At 36.5% G+C, this 19,328-nt stretch overlaps 1 long non-coding RNA gene across 1 annotated transcript; it reads right to left on the minus strand.

The window, feature by feature from the left end:
- Positions 1 to 1,992: 1,992 nt before the first annotated feature.
- Positions 1,993 to 18,660, minus strand: LOC121142685. Its single transcript, XR_005879701.1, has 3 exons — positions 18,624 to 18,660; positions 3,284 to 3,345; positions 1,993 to 2,349 (listed from the first exon to the last, which is right to left on the minus strand). It is a non-coding gene; the product is annotated as an uncharacterized LOC121142685 (long non-coding RNA).
- Positions 18,661 to 19,328: the final 668 nt, after the last annotated feature.

Genomic DNA, 19,328 nt, shown 5'->3' on the forward strand with positions numbered 1-19,328 from the left:
GGGAGGTACCCTTGAACGAATTGGTACAGGAGACCACTTCCTGAACAGAACACCAGCAGCACAGACACTGAGGTCAACAATTAATAAATGGGACCTCCTGAAACTGAGAAGCTTCTGTAAGGCAAAGGACAGAGTCAGCAAGCAAAAAGGGAGCCCACAGAATGGGAAAAAATATTCACTAACCCCACATCTAATAGAGGGCTGATCTCTAAAATATACAAAAAACTCAAGAAGCAAGTCTCCAAAATACCATGTAACCCAATTAAAAATTGGGCTACAGAACGAAATAGAGAATTCTCAATAAAAGAGTCTAAAATGGTTGACAGGCACTTAAGAAAGTGCTTAATAAATATGCCTCGCTATCAGAGAAATGCAAATCAAAACAACTCTGAGATATTCTCTTACTCCTGTCAGAATGGCTAAAATCAAAAACACCAATGACAGTTTATGCTAGAGGGGATGTGGACAAAGGGTAACACTCTTCCACTTCTGGTGGGAGTGTCAACTAGTACAACCACTTTGGAAGTCAGTATGGAGATTCCTCAGGAAAAATGGGTATCAGTCTACCACAAGATCCTGCAATTCCACTTTTGGTCATATACCCAAAAGTTGCACATTCATACAACAAAGACATCTGTTTCACTATGTTCACAGCAGCGTTATTTGTAGTAGCCAGAACCTGGAAACAACCTAGATGCCCCTCAACTGAAGAGTGGATAGAAAAAATGTGATGCATTTACACAATGGAGTACTATTCAGTGGTAAAACAATGGAAACTTGAAATTTGCAGGTAAATGGATGGCACTAGAAGAAACCATCCTGAGTGAGGTAACCCAGTCACAAAAAGAGTAACATGGTATGTACTTACTCATATATGGATTTTAGATATGGATCAAGGGAGTGCCAACCTACAATCCCACTGACAGAGAGTTGTGGAAACAGAACCTTCAACCAATGACTGATAAAAGCAGAGGCAGACATCCTCAGCTAAACAATGAGCTGAACTCCTGGAATCCAGTGACAGGGAGGACTGATGAGCATAGACGTTAAGACTGGGCTTGTTTAACTCACAGAAACAGCTGACCTGAACAAGGGGGAGCTCTTGAACCCCAGTCTGATGGCTGGAAATCCAGCATGGGACTGATCCAGACTCCCTGAATGTGGCCTCACCCTCCCTGGGGAAAAGAGTAGGGATTGGGGAAATGAGGGGTGGGAAGGCTGATGGGAGGGCATGAGAGGAGAGGAGGAAGAGGGAGAGGGAGCTTGGATTGACATGTGAAGCAACCTTGTTTCTAATTTAAATTTAAAAATAAAAAGAAAATAAAAAAAGAAATAAGCATACATGCCGTATTGAGTTACTGTGAGTTTTATTACTAATAAACAATAAAGTAATTGTGTTTATATGGGTATTTTCATGGACTTGTTCATTGAATGTATGAGTATAGCCTATGAACTAACTAGTAGTGTCCCACAGGCCCCTTCAGGGAATTTTTATGATAATAATCCTGGATGAGCTCATTTGTATCTGTGATATAAAAATTTTGGACTAATAGATGTAGAGAATAGAACAGTGACTGTCAAAGGCTGGGGAATAGAACCAAATGATGAACAGACCCTGTGTTTCCATTGGACAGGAAGAATAAACTTTAGTGACCTGTATTTGTACAAAATAATGAAAATAATAAGTAAAGCTGCTTTTTTATCCATTTTTATAGTTACATACATTTTTTATGCTAGTCTGTGATTTTGGGTCTCAGTTAAATATTTGAGGACCTATTAGCCATTCAAGTTTTGTCCTTAAAAACTGGATTATATTTCTTATGATGTATTTTGGTTTATTGGGCCTATTTGGTGACAGTGGGACTTGTATTTCTATTCTTGTGAAGGAGGAGATTTTTCCCAGGCTCAACTCACCCACTGTGTTTCTGTGAGACTTATACCTACTTGATCAAATAGATTTCCCTGCGATATGGTCTCTCTACTTACCTTGACAGTTGGGAACTATGCCACCTTTACTGTGGGAGGTAAAGTTATTTAGTTCTGGGTAGGATTCCCAAGTCATCATGCATTACTGGTAGTGGTAGGCCAAGAAGATGTTGTGAAAACTAATATTAGGATCTGGAGCAAAGAAAAGTGAGTCTGGCTGTCTTCTGTTGTTAATAATATGACAAAGAATTCTGGGCTTGTATCACAGTCTTCTGCTTTTGGACATATGGAGAGATAGATGTGAGTCATCTGAAGGTGCTTTGTGTCTAATGTCCTGGATTTTCAAGCTCTCTTTTTCTTCATTTTAGGTGTCTCCTGTAGTTACATCTCATGTTGTTTTCAAAACTTATGTCAATTCTTACCCTGATAAGGACAAAGAAATGAATCTACTTTATTTCACCTGAACCAGAGTTATGAAAAGTCATTTTGTGATACAATTTTATGTATATTGTTCAATACTCAACAGTGAACTATGCACTTTTCCTCCACCCTGTTCTGGAGCAAATTGTGACTCAACCATGATAAATGAATGAATGAATGAGTGAATTAATTAATTAATTCTACCTCAAAATAGTTGTCTTAAACCTTTTAAATATGTAATTGGATTGTGTTTGCAGTTGTGCAAAGCAGTTTTTATCTACAGTGGAAAATTTATTGAAATTGCTATTTGCTGATTCGAGCATTGTATTTAGTCATGAGGAAATGACAACAAATAAAGCTCTTGTTGTGCCAGCACAAGGACCTGCGTGAAGACCCATGCATAAACAAATGAGTTTTGCAGTGTCCATACTTGGAGCTGCAAGGCAAGCAAGATTCTTCCTCAGACTCGGTGGTCAATATTGAGCTATAACAGCATGCTCCCGCTTCACTGACAAATGGCCTATCTCATAAATGAGGTAGAGAATAAGAAAGGGGTCCTGTCACTGCTACATCTACAGTCACAGATGTAAACAGGTTCATACCTATATGCCCATATAAACCCTTTTCTCCTCAAAATAATAAATTACATTAATATGTTACAGAAACATTACTGATTTTATATCTGTAGCAAAAATTCATCAGCACCATCTGTATACAAACAGATGGAGGATATTATTATTATTAATATCTTTAATTTTGAAAGTATAACATTTTTACAACCTTTCCTCCCTGTAAACCCTCCCATTTACTCTCTTTATTATCTCAAATTTATGGCCTCCTTTTTTTTGTTTCATATATATCACATATACATTACATTTATTTAATACATATATTTCTTAATATATAAATATGACCTGCTCTGTCTGTTTTGTGTTACCTGTATGTATATACTTTCCAGACTGACCATGCGTTTTATCCTTGTTGTGAAGAAATTATCTCCTAGAAAATGATAAAAATATATTTCTATGATAATGTTATATATGGAAAGAACAAGTGTGGATTCTATAGTGCTTTATGTGAAGCACTAACATTCCTAACATGAACTCACCAATCTTTGATGTAAACATTCACTATTCAACTTAGAAACTCAGTTTTGTAAGTATTGCTAGCTAATACGGAAGAAGATATACATTTGGGTGCCAGAAACACATTGGATTTATCAAAAAAGATGGCATGCTAGCGCCCTTTCCCAGCTTTTTGACCTTTATGCTAGCAGGGTAGCATTATTTCATTTCTGTTTTATTTGAAGGGCTCAAAACACCTCATTTACAAGTCTTGCTTTTTTCACATCTATCTTTAAATCTGTCTTGGAAATTAAGGTGGTGTCCCTCTCTGAGCTCTGCCCTTTCTTCAAATTGTGACAAGGATAAATGTCTAGAATCTCTTTTAGGAATATGAGAGGATTCTTTCCCAGTCTCAGACTCTAGTTACTATCTCCAAATTTCTGTCTCATCCTTGCCAGCCCCATCAGAGATCAACTGGTTCCCTCGATGGGAACAGCTGATGACGTCAACATTTCTCCATTCTGTTGGTGTGTGATCTGTCAGAAAAAAGGAGCAAAGTGCCTGGCTACTTTCCTGGAGAGAAGTGAAACACAGAATCTTTCAAATTATTGCATCGATATGTCTTTCTGCCATGATGACTAGGATATTAGACACAAACCCAATGCTTGAAACAGGTAATAATTATTGCAAAAGATTGGAGTATGAGTAAGAAATAATTCTTAACCTGGATAGGGTTAGATTCAGTGTAGTAGAAATGGATATTCAAAGAATACATGTAACACATGAATGATGATAGGAAGATTGCATAGTGCTGATGCATCAATGTCTACTAATTTAATGAGTACAATGAGGTAAAAGTAAATGATTTTTTGTTTTCTGTATATAAGAATATACATAGTAAATTGTAGTTTATAATTCATGGAGACATAGTAATGAGGACTGACAACACAAAGTAATGACAAACTAGCTATAACAATAACAACGGTGCTGGTAAATATAAAAGGAAGATGGAATGAGATGACCTTTGTTTCCTCTACATCAGTCAATGTCACTGTTATACTGCACGTATGGCAAGAAACCAGATTAGACACTTACTTTCATGTTACAAATGCCATTGATGACCTTTATAATAATAAGACTGTTTCTTTGATAGCAAAACAGTGACAAAGATCACAGATAAATAATTTGTATGGCACTTTGGGGAATATCAGTGGATATTTTTGTAAATTCTGTAGAATTGAACAACATCTAACAGTTGAGACATTAAGGCAAAATAAATATACCTGCTAATTTGAATAAGGAGCTATAAAATTTATGTTATCTGAGAAAGAAAGCGTATTCTTCTACTCCCACAATATGCAAAGTATGTACTGAGGTTGTACTAAGCTGTATGATTTTTACCAGTTACTTACATTTCACAGTCTACATATACAAAACAGACTGAATGTGTTTCCTGTAGGGGCAAAATCAATGTACCCCTAAACAAATGCCCTCAAATAAATACATTTTTCATGACAAATGCTGTCTTAAATATGATATTAGGTTCTTCATTTTCTAGATGATTCACCTTTTCCTAAGCCGGAAATAAGGTATTTATTCTTTATCTCCTGTGTAAATGTCATAATACCACAGGTAATTTATTTTCCATCATTTTGTCAGCACAGAAATACTCTAATTCTGCTTACTGGAAATTGCATTGCATTTTGTGTGGTGCATGTTCCCTGGTCTCCCAGGGTGGTTACAGATGCATATATCTAAGTTCTGCAATCCAGCCACTTACTACTGTAAAACCATGAAGAAAGCATTATTTTTAAATTAAAGCTACTGTTTGTTAAATGACAGATTGCTAGTTAAAAATAATACATAGCCCATGGGTTTATGTAAATATGAGATACATAATTGCTATATGTGCTGTGAAATTGGTAGTGAGTGTAGAGAAAGAGTATGCTGGAGAGAAAGGCAGGTTCTTATCTCAAGTGTGCATAACCAAGGAGTTCTTAGGGCCAGACACACAAAACGTTCAGTGAAATGGATTCTTAGATCTTCGTCTCAAGAGTCAAAATGAAATTCACAGACCACAAGAGGGATGAGCCTGAAAAGAAATCACTACAGAGAGAAAGCTTAGAGAAAAAAATGTTTAAGGGTTATAGAAAGAAAGCAGAGCGGGGACTGAGGAGATGCTCTTGGGTAAAGGCTCTTGCTTCAGACCCTGACCAATTTAACTTCATCCCTCAGACCCACACTGTGGAGGAAGAAAACTGATGCTTGTAAATTGTGCATTAATCTCTACAAGACACATGTTACACACAGGAACACAGAGACATGCATGCAAGTATGCACTCGCTCACTCACTCACTAAATTTCTAAAAAGAAAAGGAAAGCATTGCTGTGGGACAGTCCACTATGAATACATATTACTCTCATTTGCTAATAAAAAGCTGATTGGCCAGGATCCAGGCAGGAAGTATAGGTGGTGTGACCAAACTAAAGACGGTGGGGAAGAGAAGGATGGAGTTTAGAATCATCAACCAGACGCAGAGGGAGCAGGAGATGAACATGTCATGTTAAGAAAGGTACCGCCACACGGCAGAGCATAAATAAGGAATATGGGTTAACATAAAATATAAGAGCATTTATAAATAATACCAAGGCTCTGTGTGGTTATTTGGCAGCAGCTGCCAGGTCGGAAGCAAGAATTAGGGACAAAAATGTCTGCTTACATAGCAAAACCCCCGAGGAGACCTATGGAAGGTATGCAAGAAAGATGAGACTCCTGGCTTACAGACAGGGATTGTCACTGAGCTGTTTGCTTAAGCATTTTCCATGGGACATATGGAAGAATAATAATTGCACGAACAAATCACAAACTAAACCTATAGGGGACATTGTGCATGTTCTCTTGGCCTACCCAGGCTATGAGTACACACTGCTCATGTGCTGCTCATCCCACTTATCTCTGACTTCTTGTGAAGTTTCTGGCTTTGATTCATTTGTCTGCTGTTAGACCTTGGTGGTGTCTACCATCTAATAATTAGTCTATGATTCTCGAGGGTGGTCGCGACAGTTAACCATGGTGGGAAGTTAAGTGACATACTAGTTACTAAGGTACAGTAGAGTTTTCTATGGTTTCTCATTTCTATCTCCCTAGTTACAGGGCAGTTTGGGGTGGTCTCTGTTCTGGACCAGGTGAAGGCATTTTAGAAGCTGTTCTCACCTGTCACTTAATCTTGTACAGTTAGCTTACTTAAACAAGAATGCATAAAAAGATAACAGTGTCTTGTGTATTTCTCAGTAGGCTTGCCAGAACCCATCCAGACTCTGCTGAAACTGTCCTTGCATTCCCAGAGCTGTGCCTGTCCTCTTATCTGGTTAGCTTGAATATCTCTTATCCAAATGCAAGCCTCCTTATTTGTCTCCTTCTTCATTCCCAACCTGGCTTATTGAACTCTAGCATTCCTTTTACGCTAATATCTGTTCTCACTGTGGCAGTGAGAAGGGATAAATTGTATTGTGTGATTTATAGCTATGCTAAAGAAGTCCAGTAATGTCTGTCAGCTACAGGTATCTTAAACTGGTGTCACCCTTGTTCTTGACATTGAGTATAGATGTCATTCCCTTGGAATTCATTACTGTTAGTAAAATGTGTTATAATTGGTTAGCATTCAAGAACCTACTAATTAACGTATGTTAGGTCATTCTTAGCTTGCGAGTCAGTATAAATTAACCATCCATATGAGAACATTGATACAATAAAACTAAGCAAACAGCAACAATGAGGTCCAAACAAATTATAATTCGAAATATAAATTAATACATGGTTCTTTAAAGACATTGTTGGTAATGTTATACCCATGACAAACTTAGGAAAGTGGTTACACCCTGGGTTGTACATTAGGACAATCTTAATAGAACACAATAATCTGTGACTCCTAGAGCAATGATTGTAATGGTTTTTCTGGAACCTGAAGGAATCAAGCATACATTTGATGAACTTACATGCCTGCAGGCAATTAATGCACATAATCAAAAAAATTTTTTTGGTTTTACGAGACAGGGTTTCTCTGTATTGTTTTGGAGGTTGTCTGTCCAGCCCGGCCTCGAACTCACAGACATCTGCCTGCCTCTGCCTCCGGAGTGCTGGGATTAAAGGCATGCACCACCAACATCCGGCCTTTTTATAATCAAAAAATTTTAAAACATCTAAGAAAATGAAATAAATAGTGGCACTAGAGATTTCACAAAGTATAAATAAGGCACACAGTCATATGTGATAGCTATCCTTAAAACATAAGTCTTTAAATATATTTATTAAGCAAGTCATAATTTTAATAACATATTTGCATACAGTATATTTAGTTCCTAAAACTGTGCATATCAACAGTAAGTTTTATGAAAATTCCTATAGGTTCTTTTGTCCTCTCCATGAGGTGAACTTTATATTAAATTACATATGGAAAGGAAAATGCACATTTCTTGTCAAAGGTTTTTATTCCATCAATGCAAACACCATCAATAAATTCCCCAGCACAGATATTTGCATTCTGTATTGGAGCCATGGGTACTTCTTAATTACAAAGTTGAGCTGGTTATGGTTGAAGACGTTGAAGACATGTACGACAATGTAGAGTGTCACATTTAGCACTTTGAGCAACCAATCATGAAGCAGATAAACAGTAACCAATGGGAAATCTAAATGGAGAAAAGAGAAGCCAGGAAAGTACTAGAAAGCTAGACATGGAAAGGACTTACAAAGACAATTCTAGGGATGGAGAGGTGGATCAACATTTAAGAACAACCAGGTTCAATTCCCATCACCCACTCAGTGGTTCAAAATCATCTGTATTTCCAGTTCCAGGGGATCTGGTGCCTTCTTCTAAACATGACATACCCTCTTATGACCCTAATAGGTGCTACATCTGCACAGACATACGATCTGGCAAAACACTGACACATGAAATAAATTGAATGAAACTTTAAAACCAAAGGTGAGAAAAAAATAATAGTATATTCTCTATCATGGTTAGGATCAAGCTAAGCTAAAATAATAACTAAGGAATCTGGGTCATAGTATATTGTATTATAAATCATATTGCTATGATAAAACATAGATAAAAGATGCTTCAAGATAAAAGTGTAGTATTCTCATTATTGGGGAAGGGTATTTAAGGTAGCCTCTCCATGATTGCTTAGATTCCTATTTAGGATCATTCTTGTCGGTCCTGGGAATTTCCCTAGTGACAGGTTTCTCATTAAAGCCCATAATGGTGACGTCTAGTAAGGTATCTCTTTCCTTGTTCTTCTTCTCTGACCTTCCCTGATTGGGCAGTCTATTCAGCCACTGGCAGTTGAACCAGTATTTATCCCTAGTGCATGACGGGGCGTTTTGGAGCTCATTTCCTATGGAGGGATATACTCTTAGCCTAGATACAATGGGAGGGCCTTGGTACTGCCCCAAAGGATGTGACAGACTTTGATGATTGCCCAAAGGAAGCCTCACCCTGCAGAGTGGAAGGGGGGGTGGGATGGGGAAATGGTTGGAGGAATGGGAGAACAGAAGGGAGAGGGAACTGGGATTGGTTTGTAAAATAAGATTGTTTTTAGTTTAAGTAAAAAGTTAATGAAAGTTTAGCATTCTTGTCTTCAGATTTAATTCTGTTTTAACAACTTCAAGGATTTGCTTCTGAGATATATTCAACAGCTGTCCTCTATCTTTACCACCACCCATTTATTCCAGTCCTTTTAACTGACATTGGAGTTAAGTTATCTAGCCAATAGAGGTTATTCTCTCTAAGGTACACCTTCCCTTATTCATTTGTGGTCAGAAGTGATTGCTGGCTGTGAAACCAAGAAAGTTCACAGTTGCTAACCTATAAAATATTAGCATCGTAAGCTTGAGCAGATAAGTTAACTTCTGTGAGTCTTGGCTATAATTTAGAGATATGTTTCTCTTTCCTACACAGTTAGAGCTCAGGACAGACATGACAGTCAGTTCTGTTCTTTTCTCTAAAAGATTTGAAAGCAACAGTATTTCTAAACAGAAAACCAGTTTAGCAAATCCAAGAACAAGCTCACAGGATCTATATTAAATTAGAAAAATTTATTATGCTGGTTCCCTGAGATGAAAATTTGCTTATCAATTTTTTAGAGGCAAGTGTTATTTAAATCTCAAACAATTTTTATAAAATACACAAGGTGCAATCAGTGATTACTACACAAACTAAAAATTATGAAATTATAGAGTATTATCAAAGGAGAAAATAATCAACACACTGATAATCAGAGACAGTGTTTGTTGGGCTTTACAAATAGGGAGTTTAAATCAACTATAGTAAAGTGGCTGAAAGAACCAGTTTCTTAAAGAAATGAGAAATTTCAAAAGGGTTGTGAAAAACTAAATACAAATATGTACGTAGTGGACAATTTCAAGCAGTTGAAATTATAAAACAGTAGCGAAATGACTTCAAATAATTAGGAAAAATCTAAAATGAATTATAAATCTTTACATTTAAACTATTATAACCCTTTGGCCGATAAATAGTTGGTACTCTTAAGGGGGAAATGGGAAAACAAGAGAGCAGTTCTTTAACTAGGGAAGCAGAGAAAGAGAGACAGGAAAGAAGAAACAGGTTAAATACATTAAGGATGTTTGAAAAGTATGTATGTAATGCATATTTAACATAACATCAATATATTTCCCTCCCTAGACACAGAACACAGACATGGATCTAGTAACAGTTAATGCAAAAAGAGGTCATGAATTTATAAAAAGCAAAGAGAAGTATATGAGAGAATTTAGATGGAGGAAAGGAAGGGGGAAAGATACAATTATGCTATAATTCCAAAAAAATAAAAGAAATAATTAAAAATTAAAAAATGCTTAGAGGAGTGGAGTGAAAACCCTCCAGGTGACTACCTAAAGAGGAACACGTGTCGTGGATGTAAGTGACATCATTATATGGGCACTGTCCCAACACAATGAAGGCTAGAAAGAATGTTTCCTGGCTATCAGTTATTTTTCACTTTCCTGCCTAAAGTGTCTTCCTCACAATGGTGGGATAAAAACCACTAAATCTTTGAGCCGCAATGAACCTCTCCTCCCTTAAATAATCTCCGTCGGGTGTTTTGGTCACATAAATGTAAAGTGCATAAAGCAAAACTATTATCTATATTCATTTTGGAATTCTTTAAGATGTTATATACAGTAAAAATGCGTTTTAGTAGGAAAGCTACAATAACATAGAACTCCTGATATCTCAGGGTTGGATATTTGAAGAACTCACAGACTCATAATCCATCATAAAATTCACATAAATAATATCACAGATATAGTATATCAAGAATTTAATGATGATAAATGAAACAATGTATAATAGAGAGAATGAAGGTAAGCATTTTGTTAAAGGCACTTCCAGAACAAGATTTGTGGATTGTGCAAAGGTGTGTTTTGTCTGAGATTCATGTAAAGACTATTTGATTTGAGACAACTCCATATAGGTATTTCTCAGAAGACTGTGTGTCAAAGATGTCATCTAGCTAACAGACATGATATTATAGGAGCTACAAGATTACAGGAATATAAATATTCTGTTATATTTCTCTGTTCTCATTTTTGATCTATAATATTGAAAAGGCATTTCCACTTAAATCATTAACTTTTCACAGAGTTTTTGTTTTGTTTTTGTTTTGTTTTGGTTTTTCGAGACAGGGTTTTTCTGTGGCTTTGGAGGCTGTCCTGGAACTCACTTTGTAGACCAGGCTGGCCTCGAACTCACAGAGATCCGCCTGCCTCTGCCTCCCGAGTGCTGGGATTAAAGGCATGCGCCACCACTGCCCGGCTCTTATCACAGAGTTTAAGGAACCAACTAATGTTTCACTGATCATCAATTATTGGTTAGTGAACACAGAACAATGACTAAGTGAACAGATGGAGACAGGTAATCCTTAGGCTTCCCTGGACACAAGCAGAGAGTTATCCCAAGTTAACCATAAAATGACTCCTCTATTAAATATGATATAACCTTAACAGTAGACAAATAAAACAAAAGAATATACCAGAGGGTGTGTAAATGTTAAAAGGCTTAGAAGGGTTAGGAGGTGTGGCTTTGTCTTCAGGAGTGTGTCATCTGAGTTGGGATTTTGATGTTTCAAAAGCTTATTCCAGACACAATCTTACTCTCTGCCTACTTCTCCAGTACCATATTTTCTGCATGATGTTATAGTTCCTACCATGAAGGTAACAGATTAACCTCTGAAACTAAGAAAGCCCTAAGTTAAATGCTTCATTTTATAATACTTGCATTGGTCATGGTGTCTTTTCACAAAAATTGAATACTGACTAAGACAGGAAGCTATAACAGCAATGGGGTATTTTTATTATTGGCCAGACAGCTGCTTTCAGTTTGTTGAAGGAAGATTTTGGGATTTGGATTAGCAAAGTGGTTGAAGGCTTTAAGTGTAACATAATTGCCTGTCTTAATAGGAGCATGAAAGACAATGCTAAAGGCTATTTGAATTATGGGTACCCAGTCAAAAGTTTCAGAGGGGAAGAATATTTACAAATGGCCCAGGGGCTTTTCTTCTGATGTTTTTGCAAAGAATGTTGATGCTTTCCGCTCTGGTCCTAAAATAAACCTGCAGCTAAATTGAAGTGTTGTAAATTAAGGCATTAGTAAAGGAGATTTCAAGACAGCCTAATACTGCTTATTATATTATATGAATATTAGTAATCAATCTTGTGCAGATTTTTAATGAACAGAAACAAGCTAGATAAAATGTAGAGTTTGGAAAAAAAAAGGAGCACCAGGAAGTGTAATGGATGTAAGTCCATTGTTCAAGTAAATAAAATATTCAAAAAAAAAAGCCTGACGCTACTAGATGAATGAAGAGAGTAGTGGCTTCAGGGAATGAGCCCAACCAGCTAAAAGAAAGAGAAAAACTTAAGTACTGAAGGAAAGCATCATCAACAAAAAATCTGATGCAAATGTCATTTTACAAGGGAGTCAAGTTCCATCTCAATCAAGCAATAGAACTTGGCAGATTTGGCCACATGGTTCTGACTTTAAAATTAAGGGTTCAAATATCGGTTTTGGAGACCCACGGGTGTTAGAGTTTCCAGAATTGTGGAATACCTGCCAAGGAGACCTGATAACAGGGTGTTAACAGTACTAGCCCAAGAGTGAGAAGTTTGTTGTGGCAAATAATGCTCAAAGGTGTTGGAGTTCTGAAGAACACGTTGACATCAGACATGAAGTTCCAGAATTTGGAGTCTTCCATGATTGGTTTAGGTGGTCTTGCTTTGCTCTGGTATTTTCCCCACTATATTTCTTTTCTTCCATTTTGGAATAGTAATACATATTCTGTGCCGTTGTGTATTAGAAGTATGTGATCTGCTTTTGGCTTTCAGTTTTCCAGGAAGTTGCAGTTAAAAGATTGCTACGAGTCTCAGCAGAGACTCTGGAATTTCCACTTCTTTTACCCTTTTTCCTTTATTCTTTTCTCAATATTAACATCCCAGCTGAATTTCTCCCTCCCACCTCTCTTCCCAATCCCCACCTCTTTCTTCCCTATATCCACTCTTCCTCATAACAAGCTATAATAAAACTAGATGCATTTCCTTTTATAAGGCTGGATGAGGCAGCCCAGTAAGAAGACAAGTGTCCCAAAAGCAGGCAAATGAGTCAGAGACAGGCCTCACTCCTACTGTTGTAGGAGTCCTACAGTAAAAAGAAGATATACATTCACAGCATATATGCAGAAGACCTAGATCAGACCCAAACAGTCTCTTCAATTGAAAGGTCAGTCTCTGTGAGCCCCTATGGGCTCTGATTACTTGATTCTGTGGGACGTTTTCTTGTGATGTCCTTGATCCCTCTCTGACTCCTACAATTCTCTCCTTCTTTGCAGAAGCAAGATTCCAGAGTTCCTATTAACATTTGGCTGTGGGATTCTGTATCTGCTCCCATCAGTTGCTGCATGAAGCCTCTAATGATGATTATGCTAGACTTTTGTATAGTGGTATAATAGAGTACCACTGCAAACCTTTTAGTTATTTATTTGTTTATTATCTACTTATTCCTCTATCTATGTATTATATTATCTAGTCATGTTTGGTACTTTCCTAGTTTCTGGACTATTCAGTTTCTGATTCCTGGCCCTCTAGGAAGAGTAAAGCATGGACTCCATACCCTGGTATGGGTCCCAAGTGAGATCAGTTATTGGTTGGCCACTCCCATAAATTCAGCACCAAATTTATCCCCACCACCTCTCAGCACATCTTGCAAGATGGACATCTTCTGCAGCCAGGCAAGTCTTCTAGTGGACTGAATGAGAATTTCTACTTTTAAACTGTGTTGAGATCAATACCTGAAACTGTAAGCAAGCACACAATAAATGCTAATTTTATATCAGTTGCCTTTGTGTCTCTTCACAGCAATAGAAGATTGACTAAGACAGTTAAGTATATGCTTAATTTTTTAAGGAGCCGTGAGAGCATTTCCCTGAGTAGCCTGATTTCCCTTCCATGTTTCATGAGAAGAGTGTGAGAGAATCAGCATTGTTGCATCTTCTTTGGAGTTCTTTGTTGTCACCATTTAAAATGTGAGCTGTTCTGAAACATGTAGTGATTACTTGTGACTTATACATTTGTAATTGACCAAGTTTCCACACCTGGATTTCCTTCTCCAAGCCTCTCTGGTAAAACATCTTTTCTACTTGCTTTGGCCTAGTCAATGACTGAATTATTTATTTTATTTTATTTTGGACTGTTCATATTCAACAGATAGCAATTCTTTATTTTATATACGATCTACTTATGAATATTTTCACCTTGTAAACAAATAATATTAAACCAATTGAACTCTAACTTACAAACAAAATAAAAATCTCTGCTGTTGTGTACACAAACATTAATTTCAGATGAACTGTAGACCTACCAAAGATAATACATTACTCTTTTGGAATCAGAAGAGGCTTATTGTACAAGCATAGGAGAAATGTGAATAATAAAATATAAACATAATATATATGAGTAAAATTGGAATTTATCTAAAATAATTAAGAAAATGAAGATATAAAGCTACTCAGGTGACTTCAACACATTTGTGTGACAAAGTGTTTGAATCTGAAATTGATCAAGGTCTCCCATGAGTTGGCAGTGAAGCACAGAGATGTAACTGAGGAGGTAGCTCAGACAGAAAACCACTTGCCTTGTAATTTTGAGGATCTGAGTTCCTACAACTAATGTAAAAACTCTGTGTCTGCAGGTACTGCCATATTCTCAGTGCTGAGCAAGCAGAGGTGCAAGAATCCAATGGGTTCCTTGGCCAGCTAGTCTAGTTTAATCAGTGAACTCCGCAGCAGTGACAGACTTGGAGTCAAAGGAGATGGATGAGGTTTCTGGGGCTCACACCAGAGTTTGTCCTCTGTGGTGCACACACACACACACACACACACACATTGCTTTAGTACAAACTTGCATAAATAAGACAGGAACCTCCTTTTTAAAAAAGGCACAAATAGTGAGTGTTTTACAAAGTACTGTACAGTAACCACATATAAACCTCTCCAATAAAATTGAAATTAAGTTATAATGAATTACAGTTTCTCATTGTATGGAAAGATAAATACAAAATAAATGAGAAACACAATTTTTTGGATATACAACAAAATAATATTCTTATATGTAAAGTGAAGTCTTCCCGCCAGTCTGGTTCCAGAGCCACATTAGTCCCAAATGAACACACAGGAGGCTATATTAATTATGAAGCTGTTGGCCATTTGCTTGCTTCTTACTGGCTAGCTCTGACCTAAGTATTTAAGCCATGATAGTTAATCTAAGTATTTCTCTTACCAGAGAAAAGGATCCAGACATCTTATTCCTATGGCGGCTACATCATGCCTCTGTGTCTCTCTTTCCCAGAATCTTCCTCAACTCCTAGTCCCACCTATCTTGTTTCCCTATTGGCCAGCAGTGCTTTATTGACATATTCACAGGACTTCCCCATAATTTATATATGTCTAGTGGAAGATTAGAATGACTCAGTCGTTTTGAATTTTTTTTCTTTATTTTTAATAAATTGTATTGTATGTCTTCCATATGACCAATTGATAGTACTCATAGGTGCATAGATGGGGTCATGAGAACAAGTGACTGTGAAGCAATTTATATAACAAATTTTCAGCAACCATACATTTAAGACAGTCTGAATGTCTTCTCCCCTTCATTTCTGTCTATGTCTCGTTCTCTCTTTCTGTCTTCTGTATCTCTCTCTCTCTCTCTCTCTCTCTCTCTCTCTCTCTCTCTCTCTCTCTCTCTGTGTGTGTGTGTGTGTGTGTGTGTGTGTGTGTGTGTATGCATGCATGCATGTTGACAGAATCTCAATATATAGCTTTTGTTGTCCTGGAGTTCAATCTGTAGATCAGGCTAGCCTCAAATTCACATATATCCTCATATCCTCCTGCCTCTTCCTCCAGAGTTTTAGGACTAAATGCATGCACCACTACACTACACTAATAGTAAGTTTCAAGGAATAATAAGTGTAAAGAAAATATATAAATGAGTGACAGTATATTTTTACAATGATAGAATAATCAAGAATGGGAAAGGATAAGTTATTAAGATACAATATAGCGAATAGATATTATGTATCTTTCAAATGTTACGTAATTAATATGTATAACATATTTATAGAGTAATATTTTATATAATGAATATATGTATGACTATTGTATATTAGTCAAATGGTTTGATAAGTATTTATGTATTATATAACTCAACTCATCTATTAAATCCAAAATCATAAAAGATAGATCTCTGGTGACATAAATCAAAAAGTAATAATAAGAAGGTGGGCTTGAGGAAAGAGGAACCAAAAAGGAAAGGGAAATGAAATTTGGATGAGATGGAAATAATTTACACCTAGTTTTGCTTGGGGCTTGTGCATATATATGGCAGTTGTCCAAATTTTTTTCTTTGAATGATTTAAATTTGTACAGTTTGTTTCATTTCAACCAAACTTTAACCAAAAAACAAATAATGCTAAGTGTAAAATAGTACCAAAGCAAGGACTCTAAATAGAAGACATGTAAATAACCACTAAGTATATGAATATATGTGCATTCTCACTAGTAATCAAGGGTTCCTAGTTAATGCAAAAATATGAAGAAGTTTTTGTCTATCAGGTTAATAAGAATAAAGAATGAAAAATAATTCCTCATTTAGCAATTGTGTGTTAAAAGAGGCACTCATTTATCTGTAATAGGAATGTCAATTAGCAATACAGAAAATTGTGTATAATGTCTTATATTATCTCTACTCTTGCTACTCCCATTTCCATTTAAAAATATGAACACAAAATTAATTTATTCATACTTCTTCATATACAAACAATATAATAATAGAATTTCTTGTGTTAAAATGTACTCATACCACAAGTCAGGGCGATGCACTCAAGAGGAAGAGGCAGGAGGATCTCTGTAATTTTGAGGCCAATTTGGTCACTATTGTAGACCAGGCGAATCTGGCTCTGCCCCTTGGGAACCTAGCACAGCTCTCCATCCCTCTGAGTGCATGACAGGCATAAGTACCCTGGCCCTTTAAGAGGAGAACTCCACCCACTTCCCTCTCTCTTCTTCTGTTGTGTCTCTGAGGAAGTAGCTCTGTGTCCCCCTCCATCTCTGTCTCTGTCTCTGTCTCTGTCTGTCTTTATCTCTTCTCTTTTCTTACCTTATTTTCTTACCTATGCCCGATAAAAACTTCCACATAAGTCGTGTCTTCAGGTCTCTGTTTCCCTCACCTGCAGCAGTCTCTCACCCACTGAGAAACCTGCTGTTGTACCTCAGCCTGCCCTATCCCATCTTCTACTGTGGGACCTGCCATGGTTCTATATCCCAAAATTGATGGTATTACAACAGTCACTACATAGTGATTTCTAGGAAAGTGAGGATTTTCCTAGGCAGAGAGACCCTGTTTTAAAAAAAAAGTACTCACATGTAACAAAATAAAACCCTATTTTAGGTAGAATGGTCTAGTACAAGTTCTAATAGGTCTTATTGATAAAAGCCTGGAATCAGATATAGGGGAAAATGCTGAGAGGTCAGAGAGACAAAGGATCAAGTCACAGTCACACCTTTTCTCCAACTTCCCTTCTGAAAAGAGACTGAGTTCCTGTATCCTCCTGAAACCGTATCACTTCTTGTGTGTGTGCACGGTCTTTCAGACCTCTATGGTTAACTAGTGACTAACTCTGCCTTCTGATCTTCAGTCAAGCTTTATTTGTGAGAGTATAAACAAGTTATCACTACAGAATGGCTCCTTATGATGAGTGAGGAAATTATGAGTGGAAAAAGGAGCGAGGGATTAAAAATATATACAATAAATATTGCATATATTCAACTTGGTAATGTGCCCCACTTACATATACCTGATTAGTTGACTCTCAGCAGCAGAGTCCAAAAGCAACTAAACATACCAACAAAGGAAAAATGTAAACCAGTGAATTTGGAATTATATGATGCTCAGTAATTTATATAGTGTAGCCACTTTAAAATCCTTAACATCATTGCCAATCATGTCTTTACTCTGCTCGTTTGGCCTGCTACCTTCTACTTCACACTGACCCTTTAAAATCTGTTGTGGGGAAGCTGAGAAACAATACAAGAGATACAGTTCTTAACGTCGTACCAAGTTGATGTCTGTAAATCATGTTATTCATCTAAAAGGGACTCCAGAAAAAAGGTGGGACCAGCATTTCAGGCTACAAGTTTCTTCCTTGAATTTTCTTTTATCATAGTTAGTTTGTTAATGCGATACAGGATCTGCCTTCCTTTCCTGAGGCATACAATTCTGTTATCACCACAAACACATTCTGTCCAGGGTAATTTCTTCAATGGCTTAAATACCCCCTTTTAATCTACAAAATAAAGAGTCATCCAAGTGAAGGAATGAGTAGTCATTTGGTCTGAAAAGGACTGTCACTTTAGATCGCAAATATTCTAACCCACTGTAAAAGCTTGATAAAAATATTAACAAGGCTGTTTAATTAATTGTTTACAGTAAATCGACCTAATTCTATTGGGAAACATTCCTAATAATCCATGCACAAAGACTGATAGGGATTTATTTATAAATATAAATGAATGAAAATTACTGGAATGAAAGACAGTGAAAAAAAATCAAAGTGTGGTTGGCAACATCACAATTAGTAAATAACTTACTTGAGAATCCTCTTTTATCTTTAGTTTCCAGTGTGGTACTGAAAGTACAGAAAAAATAAAAATCTCAATTAGAACTTCATTGGGGAACTTCTCAAGAGACTCCATTATATGCTTATAGCTTTAATAATCTTGATTAATTGGAAGAATTTACATTTGTAACTATAGGTAATCTCTCTCTCTTTCTCTCTCTCTCTCTCTCTCTCTCTCTCTTACACACACACACACACACACACACACACACACACACACACACACCCAGTACTCTCAATCATACAACCACAGGCATGCATCCACAAACACCAAGACTGTTACATCAAGAACATATTGGTATTTCTAAGTGAAAAAAACAAATTACTGTATTTTTGAGGCAAACAGCATTTGTGAAAATAAAATGATATTTATGTGTTTATGTACTTTTATAGTTCATATTGCATTTGGAATAATTTTATATCACTAGTACTAAACTTATTTAATGGTATGTCTACATTGCTATTCTAACAACTAACTGTACAAAATGTAGCTGCTCATAAAAATTTCCTTCACTCTAAAATTTTAAGCAGATTCACTTGCTTAGTTACCCAAGTAGAAGCCAATAAGGTAGCATTAAAATTATTGAAATAAAAAATTTACTACTGAGGTCTATTTCCTTTTTTTTAACTTTTTAAAAAATTATTTAAATTAGAAACAAGCTTGCTTCACATATCA

This window comes from Mesocricetus auratus, unplaced genomic scaffold (assembly GCF_017639785.1).
Source record: "Mesocricetus auratus isolate SY011 unplaced genomic scaffold, BCM_Maur_2.0 Super-Scaffold_100010, whole genome shotgun sequence".
In the NCBI taxonomy this organism is placed as follows: Eukaryota; Metazoa; Chordata; class Mammalia; order Rodentia; family Cricetidae; genus Mesocricetus; species Mesocricetus auratus.